Raw genomic sequence first — 20,347 nt, forward strand, 5'->3', positions numbered from 1 at the left:
AACTGCTCTTTAGGCAAACTCAAAATCAAGTGCTCCGGTCAGTGCGCGGTAAATACGTGCAACCTCTAATGGGAAACCTTTTAGGAAAATGCACACCACTTAGTGAAGAGGCTCCATTTCCCACACCAAGCCTCACCCTGGATATATGGATCACCCTGGATTATGGATATAAAATATGTGCAAAAATCTGTCCCCAAATAAGTACATCTCTTCCTCTCAAGCACACTTTCCCTTAGCCATTACTTCCAGGCACAAATATTATGTTGTCAGAACAAATTTCCCTGCTACAAATTGCTAGGCCAGGAGATAGCTCTCCTTTCCAATCCAGTGCCAGTGACACATCCCCATCCCATCCCCCTTCTCAGCCTACCTGGACGCCTGCTCCTGGGAGCAGCTCCCCAGGGCTGCCAGCTCCTCCTCCTTTGGAGGCCACAAGGATGGAGACGGCCAAGGCTCCACCTTCCCTCCTCAGTGCTCCAGCTGGTGGGTTTGAGGTGGCGGGGCAGGGACAGGGCTTGTGGGCTCAGTGAACATCAGACTTACCTGGACAGGGTCAGGGGTGGCCCAAGGCAAGGGCCATGTGAATGCTCGGCCCCCCACACTCACCATGGCTGTACCATGCCCAAGAAACACTGGCTTCTGTACAAGTGGGCAACATACATGTAATAAATCTGGCATGTTTAGGATGCACTGGGCATACTGTGCAGAGCAGTTCTGCCCCACATGCATTTTGACTCTGATACTTCCTTCATATGCCAGACTTGGTAAGCACACACCGCACCGTATGCATCTGCAGCACCAGCTGGGTCCACATTTTCAACCCACACAAGGAACTGGTAAGAGTTTTCGCCCCTGTCTCTGCTCTGCCCTGAAATAGATTGTTCCCTGAACAGAGAAAAACCTGAGGCTGCAGCCTGCCACATTTCCAGACCTGGTGGAAGACACCTAACATCCCCAACGTACTGAAATGCCGTAGCAGAAGAGTTTCCCCCTCAAGACGAGAGGCACGAAGGTAGTCGCAGGTTACAATGTCTTCCCTGGGCTATGCCAACAGAGGGATAGCATCAAAACTTGCCATTTCATGCTTAACCTGAGAAGTAAAGCTTTGCTGAAGCCCTAGGCAACGTCTGGCACACTCCAGACTGTGTTTCAACTCACAACCAAAGCCGTTTCTCACTGTGTCTCTCTACTGTCCCCACGTGTAAAGTTGATCTCCACATGTGAGGTCATCATGGCAGTGCTGTTAGTTTTGGAGTCTGCCATAAAAGAAAGAGGCTGTATGAGAGCACCCTGTCATCTTCTCTGTCCTCCCTTGATTTGTATTTCTGTATGTGACAAAGTTGCTCAGCTTTACAGTGATTTCCTGAAATGGATCCCAGCCAATTTCTGGTGCTTTTTTTGGTGGCAGGGTATTTTTTGTGTTGATTTGCTTCCTTTTTTTTTTTTTTCTCTTACATCATTTTTTCCTGTGTGATCCTGAATTCCTCTGGTGCTCTTTTCCTCTCTGGGGAAACTCATCCTGGTTTCCTTTCCCTGCAAAAATACTAATGCAGGAAGAGAGGATCTGTCACACTGCCTTGGAGCAGCACTGCCTCTGCTTCCCTCCCTTATCACTGGCAGCATCCAGCAGAAGTCATCTGGGGGAAGAAACTCTGATGAAACCAACGGTGGAACAAAGCTGGGCTTCAGAGGAGGGTTCTCCCCTGCCCTCCCCTTCCCTGCTGCTTCCTGAGTGAAGTAGCAAGACAGTATACCACAATAAATGATTCGTGGGTGTCCATATGTATAAAACCCATGTTATAACACCTGCATTACTATTTCTCATCTTATGCCTTATATAAGCACCTCAGGTACTCTGCCCCCTGACAACCAACCCCAGAACCTCAGCTAAAACCTTTTGGTTTATTTGCTTTCTGATCTTTTCCCCTAAAACAGAAAACACCTCTACCACAGTAAGTTAATATAAGCAAACAAGCCTGAATAGTAATGGCAGTATACATTTTTAAATGAAAATAACATCTACTGTCCATTAGCTAACTGATTTTACACTGATATAGTATTTTTTATTACTGCAAAAAAACCCTACTCAAACTGTAACTGCAAATAAAAGGGAACTGAAGGAAACAGATACTTAAAGAGGAAGAAAATTAAATCGTCTCAGACTTGTCTAGCGCTCTAATGTCCTATGAATTGCCTCCTTTCCTCACCAACCCTTTGGAACAGCCAAAGGAGACTCCCCATCAGAGCGCATGCTGGTAAGGAAGTTTAGTGCAGACAAAGTCAATAAAACGTAGAGCTACATACCATACCGCCAACCATGAATACCTTGATATTAAGGTAATTCCAGCAGCCAGGGATATAACAAGCACATTAACACTGCTTCCAGAGACCACATTATCAAGAAGTCGAAGCCAGCTTGCATACACGCAAAAATGTTCCTGTTACATGAAGCCAGATTTGCTTGTGCAAGAACTCTTTTGGCAGACACAACTGATTAAAAGTGTACAGGAGCATGACTTGTTCAAATGGCCTCAGCTGTTTGCTTTCTCTCAAATCAGATATGCTTTGCCACTTGAGCAAACCCTCACGCACGCTTCACTGCCACCCTGATACAGGGGCAAAACTTGAACTGTATTTTCAACCAGCATAAACCATAAGCAGGTTTGGCATTGAAAAAAAAAAAAAAAAAAAAAAAAAAAAAAAAAAAAAAAAAAGCAAGGGTGAGCTAAGAAAACATTGAAAAGAACTACATAATCTTTAGATCTTTCCTAGGTCTGGTGTGGTTCACTAGGTTATAAAAGTCCCTCCTGAATTCTCAGTGCTCTCTCTAGCATGAACACCCTCCTCCCTTTGGGCTATGCCCAATTGCCAACCAGCAAAATCCTCCTCTGTAGCTGAGTTACGGAATACAAAAGGAGAGAGCTGAGGTAGAGGGAGGGAAGCGGTGGTTGCAAAAGGATGCTTCACTTCCACCACCAGCTGCGGCACGCAGTGATACAGCTGGACACTGCTACTCCAGCCTTCAGAAAAGAGGACTGGTCAGCATTGAGAGTGGTGATAGCCAGGCTGGCAGTCAGCCATATTGTGAAAGATGCCGCCTTTGAAAACTAAATTTATACCTTTCTATTTTCTTTCACAAAGAGACGGGGCCAAGAGAACTGTAAATACCCCCTCCAGTCAAAATCAGTTCCCAAAGCTGTGCCTTTAGCTCTCCATCCCTCCTTAGAGCCACCCGTCAGCCCTGACAATGCTGAGTCTACCCATGCTGGGGCACCCTGAGGCACAGCTGAGCCTGGTGGGCAGGGTATTGCCTGGGGGCTGCAGAACTCACTGTGCCAGAGTTGGGGGCGAGCAGGGCAGTGTGAGAGCTGGTGGCATGTTTTTCATCACTCTGGCCAGGGCCAGGGCCAGGACAACCATTTACAGACCAGTGAAAAGCCAAATCTATCTTTGTCTCTCCCAGGCTGCTTGCCTGAAATCTGGCCATGAAAGATGAATTAAACTCAGAGAAGTCTCATGGTGCATTGTATCTGAGGGAAATTTGTACAGGAATCTTGTTCTTTCCAAGGGGAGCATTTAAGTCTTTGCAGTAACTATTGATTTACACAGATGAGCCTTGGAAACTCTACAGATGCAAGCAAATAAGAAAACAATGAAGCAGGCAGAGAGAAGGCAAGAGATGACCCAAAGCTAACTGAGGTTAATGGAGAAGCTCCCAGCAATTACATGGGTCTCTGGATCAGGCCTCCAGGTGGAGAAAAAGAACATACTGCTACTGTCTGAACAGCTAGCACACTGCAAGTGGGCTGCCCACCCTTCCAAAAACCTGCCCTCCAGCCTCTGCTCTGGGCAGATGAACAGGAGACTTGGCCATACAGAGTCTTCAGTCCAGGAACCTTCACCTGCACCAAAGTCTTCTTTCAGAAAGAAGTAAGTAAACCGATCAGTTTCTGAAACTCCTTTTTGTGTTCAGTAATATGGTTTATACAATGCTGCTGGAAAAGAGAGAAAGGTTCCCTAGAAACCTGTTCTGCTCTTTTATTTTTACAAATGGATTTCCTTCAGCAGTGCAACATTCAATACTTTTGAATGTCTCCCTTGCTGGCCTATTGTTGCTTCAAACTCTTTTCACTTTCAAACACTTCATTAGCACAGCTAAGCATTTAAAACCTGCCTCTGCTCTGATGCTTTTCCCACCCACTAACCCTTTCCTCGTTCTTGCTGTGCAAACCTTACCTGGCTCTTTCTACACGGGCAAGTCTAAACAGACTCTGGAGAGCCTGTCCTTTCTGTTTCTGGGGAGCTGGGTGCCAGAACTACTCTACAAGGCTGAAAGGGACATTTTTGTTGCATTATGCTTATGAAACTCATACCCTGTATTTCCACTTTCATTTACATCTTCAACCTGCTGTAGGAACATTAGTGACCCCTCACCGTAGGCCTCTGGCACAGGCAAATGTCTCAGCAACACCACAAAGAAGGAACTGAGCAAAGGGAGGACAGGAGTGATGTCCCATCCTAATCAACATTAGCAGTCAATACCAAGGCCAGGACTAGACCTTCAGAGAGCTTAATGCCTACTGTTATCCTGTTTTGCAGTCACTGCCATTATTTCTTCACTTTTCCCTTCTAGAATGCCTTTGGGGGGTTTCAGTAGCTACATCCTGTCCTTCTTTCTCTCTGAGGTCTTTCTCTTTTCCACGAGGGTGTCTCTTGTCATCCTCTTTTCCCCCTTTTTGCTTAGTGTCCCTTTCCTCCCTTCTTTACCACACTGTGAATCAAAAGATCCAAACTAGTTGTGCTTGCAACACCACCAGAGAACCATGTATCTGTGCCAGTAGACTTGTTTCTCACAAAACTGCACACTGTTTGAAGTTCTGCAAGTATCTTACCATAGGTTCTCAGCACCTATTCCTGACCTCTCCATTATATGACTCTGTTTTCAATGGTTTCAAATTTTTCAAGGCGTCAACCCTTTGGGCTGTGGTTTTCCTCAAGATGGTCACAAGCAAACACACTTTTTTTATTCATCTGTTTACTTAATGTGTCAGTCAAAACAAAATAGCCATTTCCAAAGCCAAAGCAAAGGAAATATGTTTTAGGATGTTTCTGCATCCATGTTAAGACAGTTTTGGTGTCTTTTTCTTCAGGAAGCCAGCGCGTAAAGAAATAAGCAATTTGGGCAAAGCGTGAAGCTCACACTCTCCATGGCCAGCTGAACACCCTAAGAGCTTGGCTGTAATGTCGATGCCTTCTTGCTTTCTGCCTTATAAATCCTTCTCCATACAGTGATGCAGATTCATTAGGAAGCACAGAGTCTCCCCTCTCCATCTTTCCAGCTCCTTATAAGTGAAATCCCCTGCAAGGATGGAAATCTGGGAAAAAATCGCTTCAGACACAGGCAGGGAGGAGTCTCACCTCCACCCCCTCAATGGGCAGATTTGGCAACACAAGTGGCAGCAGCCACACAGTTCAGGGAGTCTTGCTACGCAGGAGGGATGTGGAGAAGTAGAGAAGGGCTATGTTGGGAGAAGGTTGTAAACAAGCCAAGGAATGCCTCATTTCTGGCTCTTCTTGCTTAGACACGAGATAAACTTATCCGTTTGGTGTCTTAAAGGGTATTTTGTGGCATGCCCAAACACAGAGCTATCAGGTGTCCAACAAAATGAGGGTCACAAATGGGGACACCTGTACATGTCGAGCACTTCCAGCACAAAACAGAAGCTGGGCAGGGATTTTCTGCAAAATAGTTTTTCACTTAGTCAACTAAGGCCTACCTAAGTCTTACTTAAGTACTTAATTCCTTTTTTGGGAACAGGCCCTTCTCCAGTCAGCTGCTCCAGCTGCTGTGAGAGCATGTTTTCACACAGCTCCCACTGCCTTCCCCATCCCAGTGCAAGGACAGGCCACCTCATTGGAGCACAGCTCCCAGAGCAGCACCAGCCAGGCAAAGGCACCCAGAGAGGCTGCACTGCTTTTTTCTCTGATTTCAAGGCTGGGGCTCAGGGTGGTTGAGATGTTTGCCTGGAGGCATATTTTACCTCTTTTTATGCTTATTTATATACTGCCTGGTATAAATCACCTGGCTATAATCTGACCACGAAAGCTCACGCGCCAAGACAGGTTCACGTTTCTCTACACAACCGAGGGATGACTGTGTTTCCTTTTAGTATTTTAGTCCCGTGGTGGCTGCTTGTATAATGATACAGAAAATAACGAGTCTGAACCCATCTACTGCTCAGGTTGTTAGGTCTGACAAAGCTCATAGGGAGGGGGGTCCCCTCCCAGGTCAGCGCAGAGCACAAACAGACAGGACTGGGCTGCTGCCTAAATCTGCTGGGACTGTCATTCCCTGCTCACTGTAGGTTGGCTATGCCCTTGTCTTCCCTTCCTTCACAGCAGGTAAAGCACAGCACCTTGTTTGTAACCTCCCCAGAAGTCACCCATCACTTCACAAGCTGGCAGACACCTACTCTACCACTGAATGATAGTAATAATAATAACAAAGTTAAACTTGGAGCAACTGTTTCGCCAATCTACAGCTGCTTTGAAATTTGCTACTTTTGTTTCAGACATGGAGAATGGTTAGTGGGACAGAAAGCTTGTCTGGTTTCTTTTCCTTGTTTGTTTGCTTTTTTCTCCAAGTTCATTTCTTGGTCTAATAAAAATCTGGTTTCATTTAAAAACAAACAAGCAAACAACCCCAAAACCAGACACTTACTCTGGATTTTTAATTTAAATTGTCAGCAGGTGGCTGAAAATGAACAGTAATGTGCCTAGTCATGGTTATGCAAGAGGCAGGGAGAAAAGTTAGCGCTGTGCTGATAGCTCACAAAAGCTGCCTAAAACGTCTGCAGTGTGCCTTCCCCAGGGCCCCTTCTTCTCCCTGTTTCTCAGCTACCACGGCTGGTACATGAAATATATTTATCAGGCAGCAGGGGGATATTTAAAAACATTTAGAGTGGATTGTGCCTCTTGTTCCTTTTTTGGACTACAAATACCCTGAGCCTCAAACCCCACGTTGGACACCAGGTCCCAGCACCAGCCTTGTCTCACTCTGATGAGCAGGGGCATCAGCTGCTACCTGTATGTCAACCATACAGTACGAATACATCCAGTGGCTCAGCAGCTCTCTTTTTAATTACCATTTGTGATGCCAATTCATCGCATGATGCATGCACTCTATCCCAGTCAAGCTGGGTTTTGTTTTTCAATTAGTCATTGCACACCAGAGCTCTCATAGCTCAGTGTAGGTGTGGCCGTGAGGTGAGGCTCCCTGCAAGGTATCAGGCTTCTGCTGTGGCAGGTTTTTTAATATGCTCTCTCTATGTGAAAGCTACATTTCCCGTAAATCACAACACTCCTTTAACCCATACCACAAGACATTACGCTGATGGAGGAATGACCTTAGTACCCCACAATTATCCCACTCTATGTAACCATTTGCAAACACGGCCAAAATAAACATGTTTATAATTTTCCAACTCTATACAGTCACTAAATGTCAAAACTGAAGCACCAGTCTATGGAAAGAATTTTCCACACCAAAATTTTCTGTGCCTTTTAAATATGTAAAAACCTCAATAGCACTGAAAATAATGGTAGGGCTGCAAAAGGCAAGGAAGCTGGCAAGGGAAAAAAGCATTTTATTTAAAGGTCTGTATATTTGTAACCTTTTGTTACCTAGTGCCTAATGCAGACAGAATCAAATCTAACTGGGAAATAGCACGCCTTGACCCAGCAGGAAGATGGACCCTGTTATGGTTGTAAAGCTTTTCCTCTGGGACAGTTTCTGTGTCTCTCTTACCTGTACAGTGTAGCTTATTAGTTCTGCTTCATCTAGGCAGAGTAATAATAGATGCAGAGTAGTCCGCTAATTAAGCCAAATTTATTGCTTCTCTGCATAGGCAAGACATACCAGTGAATTTTGTGATTTGTGGTTTTTGCAATACTACAAAGCCCGTTTCCAAGAAAGAAGGATGGGTTTGTCATGGTTTCATCTTAAAACGTGTTACAAGCTGATTTTCTCAGGAAGTTATTTGGTTATGAAGAATTGCTCTACCTGTGTGAACAAGTTCATACCATAGAAAATGTTTTCAAAAAGTGACTCTTCTTTCATAGTGGCAAAAAGCAGCCTGTGAGATGAAGTATCCATTTCCCTCACAGAAACCTAATAATTTTTAAATTGGAGGTCTTTCTCTCTTAGGCAAAGCACAGATGATGCTACTGGCACAGCAGAGACACATATAGATTACTTAATTATTTTTTTATAATTAATTACTTTATTGTGAATTACACAGTAAGTGTGGCCAGTATTGTCTTTGAGGGACACAACAGCTTCAAAAATGTTCATCCCTACTCTGTTTTCTCTGCTCTACAAAGATTTCACATTACAAGAAGCACCCATTTCCCTTGATTGTCCAGGTCTGATAAACAAAGAGCAAGTCCTACTTGATCTCAAACAAATATTTGGTAGCTACTTAGCAAAAACAAAATGTTAAAACTTTTAAATGCTGGAAAGAAAATTCAGTAGTGTCCAAGAAAATCAGGACACGTGATATTTTACAGGCAAACATACTTATGTACTTACATAAAAATCATAGGTTCATTTTTATTATTTAAAATATTACTTAATGCTTTGTGTGTTTTCATAAATGATGCATTGCCTATTCTGCAGTCGCAAATGTAGAGTATCTGTGAGGGAGATTTTGGTATATCTAGAGTCAGTTGTGTATGCATCTTCTTTTACATATGTTTCCCTTTGTGCCATTTTTACCCTTAATAAAGTCTCTAGATCTTGACACAAAATAATTTTCTCAAATGTCAAGTCTCAGACACATCCACAATGACCAGTAACCACAACCTGTGCCTATGGTCTCAGAGCAAAGTCCTTGCCCAATCAAGTCTCCCCTTGTGCTTTGCCAAAGCACTGCCCAAACAGCAACAACACAGTTCCTGGGAGACCACTGGTGTTACCCTGGGGCTCGTGTACCCTGTCCCTATTCCCATCTCCATATCTGCCCCTGCCCCAGCCAAGTGTTACCTCTTCACTGGCCTTGCAGAGGGTGGTCACTGCTCCCAGGGTAGACAGAAATGGTCACATGTGTCCTATAAACCATGAAAATGCTGCACTCGTGTATAAACGAGGGTCTTTCACCTGCCTCTTTGAAGTGGTCAGGGTCAAATTAAAAATATTAGTGACACTTTCATATTGGTGTAGGGTTGCTTATTCTTAGTACTGCCCAAGAGTTTTATTTCATGGCAGCTTTCTCTTTTTTTTTTTTCCTGACCAATCCATGGATGTGGTTAATTTAAGTTTTAAAAGGCTTTTTCTCACACATACACACACACCCATATATGTTTTCCACTAAGTCTGTGCTTTTTCCTAGACCCACCCAAATTCCAGTACATAGCTCGCTTGTGTGCCAAGCTTTCATACTCTCCATGCAATGAATGGAAAAATGCCCTTTTTTCCACTTCTGCACATTTTAGGGGGAGGAGGGGAGAGAGTGTGTAGAGGAGAGGGAGGAAAGGCCTCCAGAGGGATTGAGTTATACCTGTTATTTCAGAGCAGAAACAGGAGAGAGTCCCAGTTTGTCAATGGGAATGTTCTTTTTCTGCTCACAGGTGGAGAAGTATGGTGTCCACGCTGCACTGCTTGCTTGGGACTCTAAGCTGGTTTTGTGGAGTGCCAAGGAGGTTTAAAAATTAATAATTATAAAGTAGAAGCTGCTGGCTGGTGTGTGTTTCTATTCAGCTAATACAAATAGAGGGATAAGAAAAAGTATCAAAGCATAGTGGTGAGAAACTTTGGGGAGTTCTAAATGGAAATTTTAGTTTTCAGCTATGTCATTCTGTGCTGCCTTCAATAGAGTATTTCAGGCCATGGGCATGTTGGTGAAAGGTGGTGGACAGAGAGAAAACTGCTTCTTGTCACCCCATAGCAAGGGAGGCTGCAGGGCTACCACCGTTCCACTCCTGCCCACCCCTTCTCTTCTTCAAGGGCTGCCATTGCAGCTCACAGGGTGGCAGGAGCCACCAGGCCATGGGACAGGAGCCACCAGGCCATGAGACAGGAGCCAACAAAGCCCTGTTCCCTCCTGCTATTGAATCTCCAGGGTGAACCTCAGGGCTGTAACAACATGCAAGCTCCCGGCAAAGGGTTTTCCATTGCACTCGCCTCCATGTAGATCCTCTGATGTCTGGTTAAGGCTGACCCCCCTTGATTTCCTCTTCTCAGTGAAGGTATTAAATAAAGTCTCTCTGACTTACAGAGCCACCTAGTTTCATAAAGCTTGTTGGAACATAATTTCTCAAGCCTCTGTTCACCTGCCAAGTTAAGCTGAAATTAGGCTGTGGATTTAAATATGTGGGCTGTTTTGTATCCCTTCCTTGCGAGGGGATGGAAATGAAAATATGCTAGGTTAATTATTTATCCTTTCCATCAACAGAAAGCTATCATTGTACAGAACCTTATAGTGACTCTTATATTGCAAAAATTGGAATAAAAAATATCATTTTTTTAAGAAAAAGCTGTTTCCCGAATTTCTTTACCGGGAGGTTACACAGCCCAGGATTGTATGTCTTCCAGATAAACTCCCAAGGAATCAGAGGGAAAAGAATATTTGTTTTCCTCATTGCTTTCCCAAATTACTTGATCCCTGCCAATTTCCATGACACAGACCCCTCAGTCTGCTGCAGAGTCTGTGGCTTCTGAAAGGGAGGAAATAGCATGAATGTACTGGTGCACATCAATGTTTTTTGATTTTCTCGCCAAACCAAAAATATCAAAACAAACAAAAAATGCAAAAAAAAGTTTCAACTTTTCTGGCAAAATTGAAAAAAAAAAGTCATTCTGGACTGAAGATGCTCTTTGTTCAAACCAAAACTAAACCTTTTGTTTTGCTTTGACGTTTGTATAGAGGTGTGTGTGTGTGTCTGATTTAAATCGGGTGAGGAACAAAACATTGCTTGAAGTAACAGGTCACAACATCTTGCTTCCACAAAGTCAAAATGAAATTTTTTACTTTTCAAAATTGTTTTCAGACTTTTTCAGTCTAAGCTTCTCTATTTCGTTCTTTCATCTGACCTAAATCTGCATTGTCAGCCCCTAGGGCTTTTGGGTGAAAAATCCCAGCCTTCAGTAACTGTAAAGACCACATGAGTTTCCCGGCTTGTTTGGTGACAAATGAAGCTTGTGCAATGAACTACTGTTCCTCTCAGGAGAGCACAGCAGAAGCAATGCCTGTCCCCATTCTTAGGATCTGGGGATATGACTGTGTGATTCACTATTCATTTTTCTTTGTCCTATAGTTTCTTGGGAACCTCCATGAAAGCTCTGTGGTGCTACACTGCAACAGGCTGAAAAAAGGCAGCGATAATGTGCCCAAACAAGAAAAAAAGCTCATGCTGTTTTTCAAAGTTACTACATTTCCTTGTAATCAAAGGAGGCTATTTTGCTTGTTTATTTACACATACCTTATCTTTATGAGTGTTCCTTTATGTCATCTCAAAAGCTCCGCAATCTTTTACGGTTGGGAACTTGGGAAGGTCTAGCTTTGATCACTGAAGTAATTAGACTGAATAGAACATTGTTCATGTTCTGCTGAGAATAGTTTCCGAGCACATTCAGAATACCGCAAACTTATTTTTAAAATTCTACAATATTCAGCAACTTCTACCTTGTTTTTTGTAAGTTTTCCAGATGCCGTGAATTTCAGAAGTCACTTTGATGTTTTCCAAGCAGCCTGATTTATGAGAACAAAAAATACCACCATTCCCCAATTACTTTCTGTCGCCTTGTTATGAGGCTTGATACATCAATGGAAATATAGTCTGGCTGAGGAGTCCAGGCATAAAGAATAACTGGGGTATGAGGAAATCAACTACATCTCCCACAAGAGATCATTCTTTCAGTGGAAAAATCAAACTTTTTGATCTCTAACCGTCTGTACTTTTCCTGTAATATTTAATTTAATAAAGCCTCCGTTTTCATTGAAAAACACACTTGATGGGAAATGTGTAACTAGACCTAGTAGAGGTTTATATGTTATTTTAGTACTGTTTATATGTTATTTTAGTGCTACTGAAGAGAATTCATATTTTGTAGGCAATTGCTAAAGATAAGTGCTTGCAAAAGTAGCTAAGCAGGACTACAAATATATAAAATTGCAGGACCATATTTCAAATAGGGTTGATAGTGCCATTGCTGTAAAGTTCCAGAGACTGTGACTGTACCAGGCAGATGATATCCTAATGGCAATGCAGAAACCCCCTTCACTCCCTGCTCTGGTGACATGCTCAAACCCAGTTTTCTCAAAAGGTCATGTCCTGTCTGAAAGCTCTTCCTCTGCTCCACCTATTGCATGGTTCAGACTTCTTGTCTGTAGGTAGCTTGATGCCACAGCCTCTCCAAAATCCATCTGTTCTTCAAGTCCTGAATTTCAGTTTATAGATTAACACTTTCCCGATGCCCCTTTTGTTCACAGTCCTTCTCATCTGTCCCACGGCCAAATCGCTCAAACTTCTTGAGTAAAAATATTATCTCCTTTCTACTATTTTGACCATATTTTTACCCTTCATTAATGCAAATGTCTCTTTCATTACTTCATACTCACAAGCTCACAAGCTTAACCTCTCTGGCCCCCGTACTTCTGCTTTCTTTTTCGCTTTGTTGGCATCTTATTCCTCTTTCTCAGAAATGCCTATTCCTTGTGATTTTTTTTCTTCCTTCATATTTTACACATCTCTTTACCATTCCTCGATATCTTCCCATTTGACATACATGAAATTTCCCCCTTGGCCTGCTTCCAACCAAATCCTGAAAATGCACCTGTTTTGAGATACATTATAACTTCCAAAAACATCTGCTAGTCATTATGTTTACCTAGCATGTTCTTCCTTTGTGTTGCACCATGCCTCACTTGCTCTTACATCTTAAAACATTTAGAGCAGAACTAAAGTCTTCCTCTTTGTTCATCTCACTGCAAAGCAGTTTGAGGACCTACAGCATGGTGAGAAATAATGTGTTCTGATCATAGGCTATGTTCAGCACTGCACTGATAACAAGTGATTTGTTTTCTTGAAAACACTTCTTTTCCAGAGTGGCCCTGCCTAATAAACACCTGGGATACCTTGAATGATGCTTCTTTACCTTACAGTGAGTTTTGTTTGACAGAAATTTGGAGATAGGCTTTTCTTAAAATTTGCCTGGGAATATCAGACAGCTGGAAACCTCACCGTGAGGCAGTAGGTCTGATTTCGCTGCCAAGCATCTACCAAACTGAGCCATTTATAAAGGTACGTGCACTGCAAAGCCAATTGTTGGATTCTGTACGTAAAAATTCCTCTCTGTTCATGTTAGCTCTCGAAAAGGTTTCTATCTAGTCTGAGCTAGTCTTCTAAAGCACCAGAGTCAATGGAGAGAGCCGGATGCCTCTACACAGTGAGTCTGCCTCTTCTTCCTCTAATGCCTAGAGGTGCCCATCTCCTCACAGTGCCCGATGAGCTGAGACCAGACCTTTAATCTTTAGATAGCTGAGTTTTTTCTTATCCTTGCACCTGTATAGCAAGGCCAGTGCTTCTAAGAGGTGCCAAGTTTATCACTTCTACGGAAATCAACTGTTCCAGTGCATGTGAAGGCACCCTCACCCTTCCTGGAAGCATGAGGATTACACATGTAAATTATATAGCATATGTGTGTATTTTAAAATGAAATATCATAAATGAATACATGTCAGACTGACTTATACTGATGAGGCCTGTCAGGTTAAATTCCACAGAAGATGCTGTACAGCGTGGAATCCAATGTAAAATTACACACAATGTACTCTTTCCGTCACACATATAGTTTAGTTATTGCAAAAGGCTGTAGCTTATGCGCTGAAGTAGAAGGACAAGTTTCTTATGTAAAAACAAGCTATCTGGGAATCTAAAACAAGATACAGGATATGTTCTGCTCTGTTTTATAGGTTCTTGCTGATGACATTCCCTACCACAGGTCAGCTTGCTTGTCTGTGTCATCAACATACACACTGCCACCACACCCGTTACCAAAGTATGGATTCATCATGCTTGTGCTGTGAAAGGCTTTCTCATCCATGATGTTTTTGCCTATGCACCTCTAAAAAATGACATCTGGGCCTGCCTGTGAACAACCTGCATCCTGCATCTTTGTCACTGCTGCTTCTTTTGAAGGTTCCCCTTCTCACAGTGTAGTTCAAATCTATCTCTGCTTTTCACCACGCCTAACCTGCCATTCAGCAAGATGGAGCTAGTAATCATTTGAAAATGAGAAGACACCAGAGCCATTCAGTGGCATGCATTGTCTTAAACTGAGCAAAGCTGAAGACCAGAAATAATTTCTGTTAATAGCACCTGGAGTTTTAGGAACTCAGCAAATTCTGAAACTTTGACCATGTTTTCTTCTGGGGGTGGGGAATGAGGCTCTGGTCCTCCTCCCAGCTGTTTTGCAGATTTCAGCGTTAATGTTTGACCTCATATACTATGTATTATTAGTAACATGCTTATATAAAAGTTTCTAGTGAGAATGCAAAGGTTATTGACTTCTGTGACACTGTCAATCTTCGTGTGACAGATTGGGTGGTTAAAAATTTTATTAAGATCATATAAAGCAATCAGAAGCAAAACCTTTTCCTTGATTATGTAATCATTATTTATAAGATCTAAAGAAGTAATGTAGCCTAACATACAAAGTAATCAGAAACAAAAGTTTTTCCTCAATTATGTAATCAATATTTATAAGATCTAAAGAAGTAATGTAGCATTTAAAGGCATGGTGCCCTCCTCTTACATTTTCACTGCTTACAAAACAGAAATAGATTTGCAAAGGCAGAACCTCACACCAAGGTACACTAGAAGGATATACCACTAGGATTGCTCCATTGAAATGTTTTCTTAGATTTCAGCATATAAACACTAAGAAATGGTCTTAAAATAAGATTTTATGCTCCCTGTCACCTGAGACCTTACATAAGGGAGGGAGATTTACTACCAACAAATATTACCCTGGGTCGTGATAAAGCCATAGCTTTGGTCATTTTATGCTGACAGGAAAAGAAATCAACACTAAATTTTAGACATTTTTGTTCCAAAAATATATATTTAAGGTTCAGTACAGAGTTTTTTGGCAGATTTTTTGTCAGGTTTTTTTTTGAGGGATTGCTGGGTATTTTTTTAAACTGCAACAATAGAACACAATAGGAATGAACTTCAGGGACCAGACACTCCTCAAGACTTGGGCTGAAGCACCAATAACATTGTTATCTGTACTGAGGACAGGGAGTGAGGCTTGTAGCCTGAAGTGTGTTGGTATAATTAGCTCAAGAAGAACAAAGGTATGAGTAAAAATAAGATAGATTATTAGGATTCCTGGCAGTATGACATACCTTTGGAGCTCTGCAAAGCTCACTGATGTACAGCACAATTTTCTGAATTTTGCTTGTGGAAATCTATTCTCAGAAATGAAACCTGACAGATCTCAACTTAGAGCTCATGGTGTAATGCCACCAGCTAAAGAACCCCTTTCTGGCTTCTACATTTCCCATAGCAGTGTAAAAGGGCCACCGTATGAACACAAACCAGACATGAAGCCTTTTGTTTGTCCATTATACATAGATAAAAATGGCATTGTTAGCTTTCCCACACCTGCCTGAATTGTGTTCATTCACCTTTAGTCTGGTGGAAGCATTTTACACTGCAGGTCATTGCAGTCTTTGACTCTCTTTTTGTGCTTTGACAAGAGCTTTCAGCACCTTTTATGTAGCACATTTCACAACAGCTAATGGACATATTGAAGGTCAGCACCCACAAACTGACATTTGCTGTGTTAATTAATAACTCATAAATGGAGTTCCTTGTAACAATTGACTTCCTGCCTAATCTTAGGGAAAGAGGTTGTGATCTAAACCCAGTAAACTGGGAAGAATTAAGAGACCAACTACCAGGTACCATAGAGGCCACCAAGTGTGTCAGTTAATTAAACTCATTATGGTAATAAAATGTTACCTTAAAAGTTGTTTCTTTTTTTTTTCATCCTAAACTTTTGTATTGTTGCAATAATATTTTGTCATTTGCCTAAGAAAATGGGTATAAATTGAAAGTGTTCTGTATCACTCGAACAATTCCTCTCATATCCTGATATACCTTTGTTGTGTGAATGAAGCCCAGTCTCGCTCAAATTCTGTGGAAGTCAGAGAAAGTACATCTTTGCTTGTCTTCACTCAGTCCTTTTATCCATTGCTGCAGTACACAGAGTTGTGGTTTGGCTGTTTATTGTGGAGAAAGGGGACTGTTGATAGGTTTGGTGTTGAAGTGTTTGAGGAAGGAAACTTTCAGGAAACATTATTTCTGGGTAAGGCAGCAGGAAACTGAAGCTTGTTTGCTTGAGTGAGAGGCTGGAGGGGGTTCAGAAGAGGACAGCTGGCATAGAAGTTGCCAGGAGTAAGGGTAGGTAGCTTTGACTGGGATCACCACTAAGCAGAAAACAAGGGGGCACTTAGGGGGGATCTTTACAGACAAGGCCAGAAAAATTCAGAAGCATTTTTTTGATTGACATTTTCCTTGGAAACTTTTGAATGAAATAAAAATCATTTAAGCAGCAAAAATTTATTTATTGGTCAAAATGTTGTGAACATTTATTTTATCGCATGTTTTTTTCAGGCTGTGAAATTCTAGTGAGGAAAATGGGAAATTTGCATCATAATATATTTTTCCCTTTTCTCTTCACCATTTCATGGTAGCAATGTACATTTTAAGTCATCTAAGTAGGGATACTGTAGTATGCATTGCTTCATTACAGGGTCTGGAGCACAAGTCTTATGAGGAGCAGCTGAGAGAAATGGGGGTGTTTATCCCAGAGAAAAGGAGGCTGAGGGGAGACCTTATTGCTCTCTACAACTACCTGAAAGAAGGTTGTAGCAACATGGAGGTCAACCTCTTTTCCCAAGTAACAAGCAATAAGATGAGAGGAAATGGCCTCAAATTATACCAGGAAGGTTTAGGATTGATATTAGGAAAAATTTCTTCACAGAAAGGGTTATCAAAAACTGGAACAGGCTGCCCAGGGAAGTGGTGGAATTGCCACCCCTGGAGGTATTTAAAAGACAGGTAGATGTGGTACTTAGGGACATGGTTTAGTGGTGGTTTTGGCACTGTTATATTAATGGTTGGACTCAGTGATCTTAAAGGTCCTTGCCAACCTAGACTCTATGATTCTATGATTACAGATTACGGTAATTTATTTAACAGATAAACATTTTTATCATATAGCCTCAATGCAAAAGTGCTAATTGTAGATAAGGAAAAATTCATGATGTAAAAGCAGAGAGGTATCCTGCAAGCTATGATCTAACAAAGAGTGAATCACCTCAGTTAAAGCAATGGAGATTAAATTAATCTAATCAGGCTATACGATTGTTCCAGTCAAAATTTATTTTACTTTATCACTTTTGATTTACAAAGAGAAGGCGCTTTATCTAGGCTCCCTAAGCATGGACAAATCCAGCTGACAATCTCCATGAGAAAAGCAAACCAGAAAGGAATCAAGTGTGGTTTTAAAAGGTGCCAAGCTGCAGTTCCCAAGCTTTAGATTTTCCCTCCACCTTAAAAGCCAGCTAAAATGCAGTATGTATGCCCTGAAGGTCAAATTGCAGGGGCTACTTTGAACCAAGTGGAAGACAGACATTTCTTAATCAAGAAGCCCTCCTGGGAGGCAACAGAAAGGCAGCTGGCTCTCATACCTCAGCAGACACAGCGCAGGGAGGGAAGGGGCTTTGCAAGTAACAAAATGCCTAGATCAAAATGATCAAATGCTCACCATGGACACCTGCAAAGTGAGCCAGATCTCCTGAGCAAGGAGGCCAAGGGGATTCTCAAGCCTTGGCGACCAAAAGCTCACAAGGCTTCCCAGTATCCTGCAGACATAGGAAAGCTGCCTAGCACCATGGTACTTCCCTGAGATCCATGCTGGGTCCAACCTACACCCCAGTAATTTGGTTTCAACCTTTCACCAAAGGCAGCCCACGGTTTGCAAAGGGCTCTGCTGGAAGATGGAATTTGCCAAGCACCTTTCTCCCCAGAGGGTAAAAATGACTGCAGATGTGTTACTCTAAAACATACGCCTACCCTCTCTATGTCCAAGCATTTATTTTGTCCAGTAATGGATTACAATACTTAGAGCATTCACATTGTAGCCTGCTCCCTTTCTGCCTGACCATGACCTCTAATTTGCTGTGAACCTCAGACCGTGCTAGTCATATAAAGACAATTTCATATGCTTAGGAGGAGGGAAAGGTCTATGGTTTTTACTTGCTATTTTTCTTCCTTCCTGCAGCGGAATTAGTAATGTATCCACTGTCTTTGGCTGCTCTCCACGTGTATTTCACAACATTCAGGCTAGATAGTTATAGAATGAGCAGGCGTTTCAATTCATGCACAGTCAACACAGGCAAGCTGCTTTTTTCAGCTGTGCCCTGTTTACTCCAAGAGCATGCACATGCTTAACACCAAGCTATTTACCATATTAATGATACAAACACATTAAGTGCTAAAATGATCCTCAAGCCTGTAGTAACTCATTCAAGTAAGCCATGAATTCCAAGGGGTGAGGGATAGCTTGGCAGGAAAGTAGCTTTTAAACATTTAATATTTAGTGAATTCATTTGGACTGGAAATTTTGAGTTTAACTATTTGATACTCCAAACAATGTTTTTTTCTTATTTTGCAGTATAGCCAATAAGGTAAAGACTTTTCCCTCCATTAAAAAAAAAAAATAAAAAAAAAAATTGTCCCATAATCTGCTTTGTTTTTTCTGGAAGCAAAGTGAATCAAATTTATTTCAAAATGTTCTGAGGTTCAGCATGCAAAACAGTTAAGTTTCTGTTTTTCTTGGCCCCTCACAAGAGTACTGCCTGGTACTTCACAGCTTTGGTCTCTACCTGTTCCCAAAGAATACAGCCTGTCTGTGTGAACTGTGTGTCTTAGGAGAGAGGAACAGGAGAGAAGGAGGGAATAATATTCCAGGCTGCTTTAATGAAATCTGGGCAAACAAAAATTTCAGCTACAATCAGGGCTGTGGGCTGATGACTTGTTTGTTTCATTGCATGAGGAGCCAGGATAAAAAAGAACTATTTGTTTTCATTTGAAATTCTATAAAAAGCAACAGGACCAAAGTATTGTATGTATGTTGGAAGACTGAAGCCCAAGTCATCTGCTGCTGTTTTTGTCTCTAGGTCATGCCTCATTTACTGGGATGAAATTCTTGGGGAAGTTTTTGGTCTCGTCTACACTCTGCTGTACAAAAGTGATGCCAGCTTCTACTGTACAATCAGCACTATGTTACATTCCAGACTTGTTTCCCCCTTCCTATAAGCTGATTATTAGAGGGTGCAGAGAGCATAGTGACATTTTACAACCAAGGAAATAAAGAAGACATTTCTGTAATAGCAAATGGCCCCTTCCCCCCCCTCAATTTTACAAGAACAAATCACAGGTAATAATATCACAGGAGAGCACAGACAATAGGCTTGGCAGATAGGTACACAGTCACTGTGATCAGTAAGACCCTCAAAATACCTCTCAATACAATACTGCCAAATGCAAGTGAGGAAACAAGGTTAGTTAAAAAGTAATATAAATACTCCTGGTTCACAAAGGAAAGCCAGCTTTGTTCCTTTTTGCAACCAGCACGTCATGGAGAAAAAAGGAACTTATCTGTAAATCTCTTTACAGCATGATTCCTATATGAAAATGAAAAGGGAGTCAAAAACAAGCAACATTGAAGTAGAGGGGAATTTGCACCACAGACTCAGATTGTGATTACTAAGGATAAGCCAAACCTGTTGCAAACAAGTAATATGAAAACACATGCAAAAATTGGAAGAAAATGCATAATGTTCTCCAACTCAGACATGTTTACATTCTTCATACATGCCACAGAAAACTTACATAATCTTTTCTTATACAGATAGGTAACAGGAACTGTATAAAGTTTTAGGTGAATTTTCCCACTATGTCAACTAAAACCAATTTCTGCATTGAAAAAACAAGAACTGACTGAAAGATATGTTGCTAAAAGCCTAAAAAGTGCTACATATTTCTATAAGAAAAAGCCTCTGGCAGACAAACATTTACAAAGATAGGTTCATTATCTGCCACCCTCCCCAATGTATAAAAATATCAGCCACATACGCTACGGATGTCAGATTCAGTAGCTTGCATCATTGGAAAGACCAAACCATGATAGCTTTTTCTTTATCATCGCTAAACTGCCTGTATCTCAAAGTTCACAAGAAGGCATAATCTTACAAACATTTTTCTTTTACAGACA

The 20,347-nt window shown here is 41.8% G+C and overlaps 1 protein-coding gene across 4 annotated transcripts in view; it reads right to left on the reverse strand.

The window, feature by feature from the left end:
* Positions 1 to 20,347, reverse strand: part of KCNJ15 (potassium channel, inwardly rectifying subfamily J, member 15) — a 37,475-nt gene that overhangs the window by 3,726 nt on the left and 13,402 nt on the right. The window lies entirely within an intron of this gene.

Source organism: Calidris pugnax, unplaced genomic scaffold, assembly GCF_001431845.1.
Source record: "Calidris pugnax isolate Ruff unplaced genomic scaffold, ASM143184v1 scaffold25, whole genome shotgun sequence".
NCBI lineage: Eukaryota > Metazoa > Chordata > Aves > Charadriiformes > Scolopacidae > Calidris > Calidris pugnax.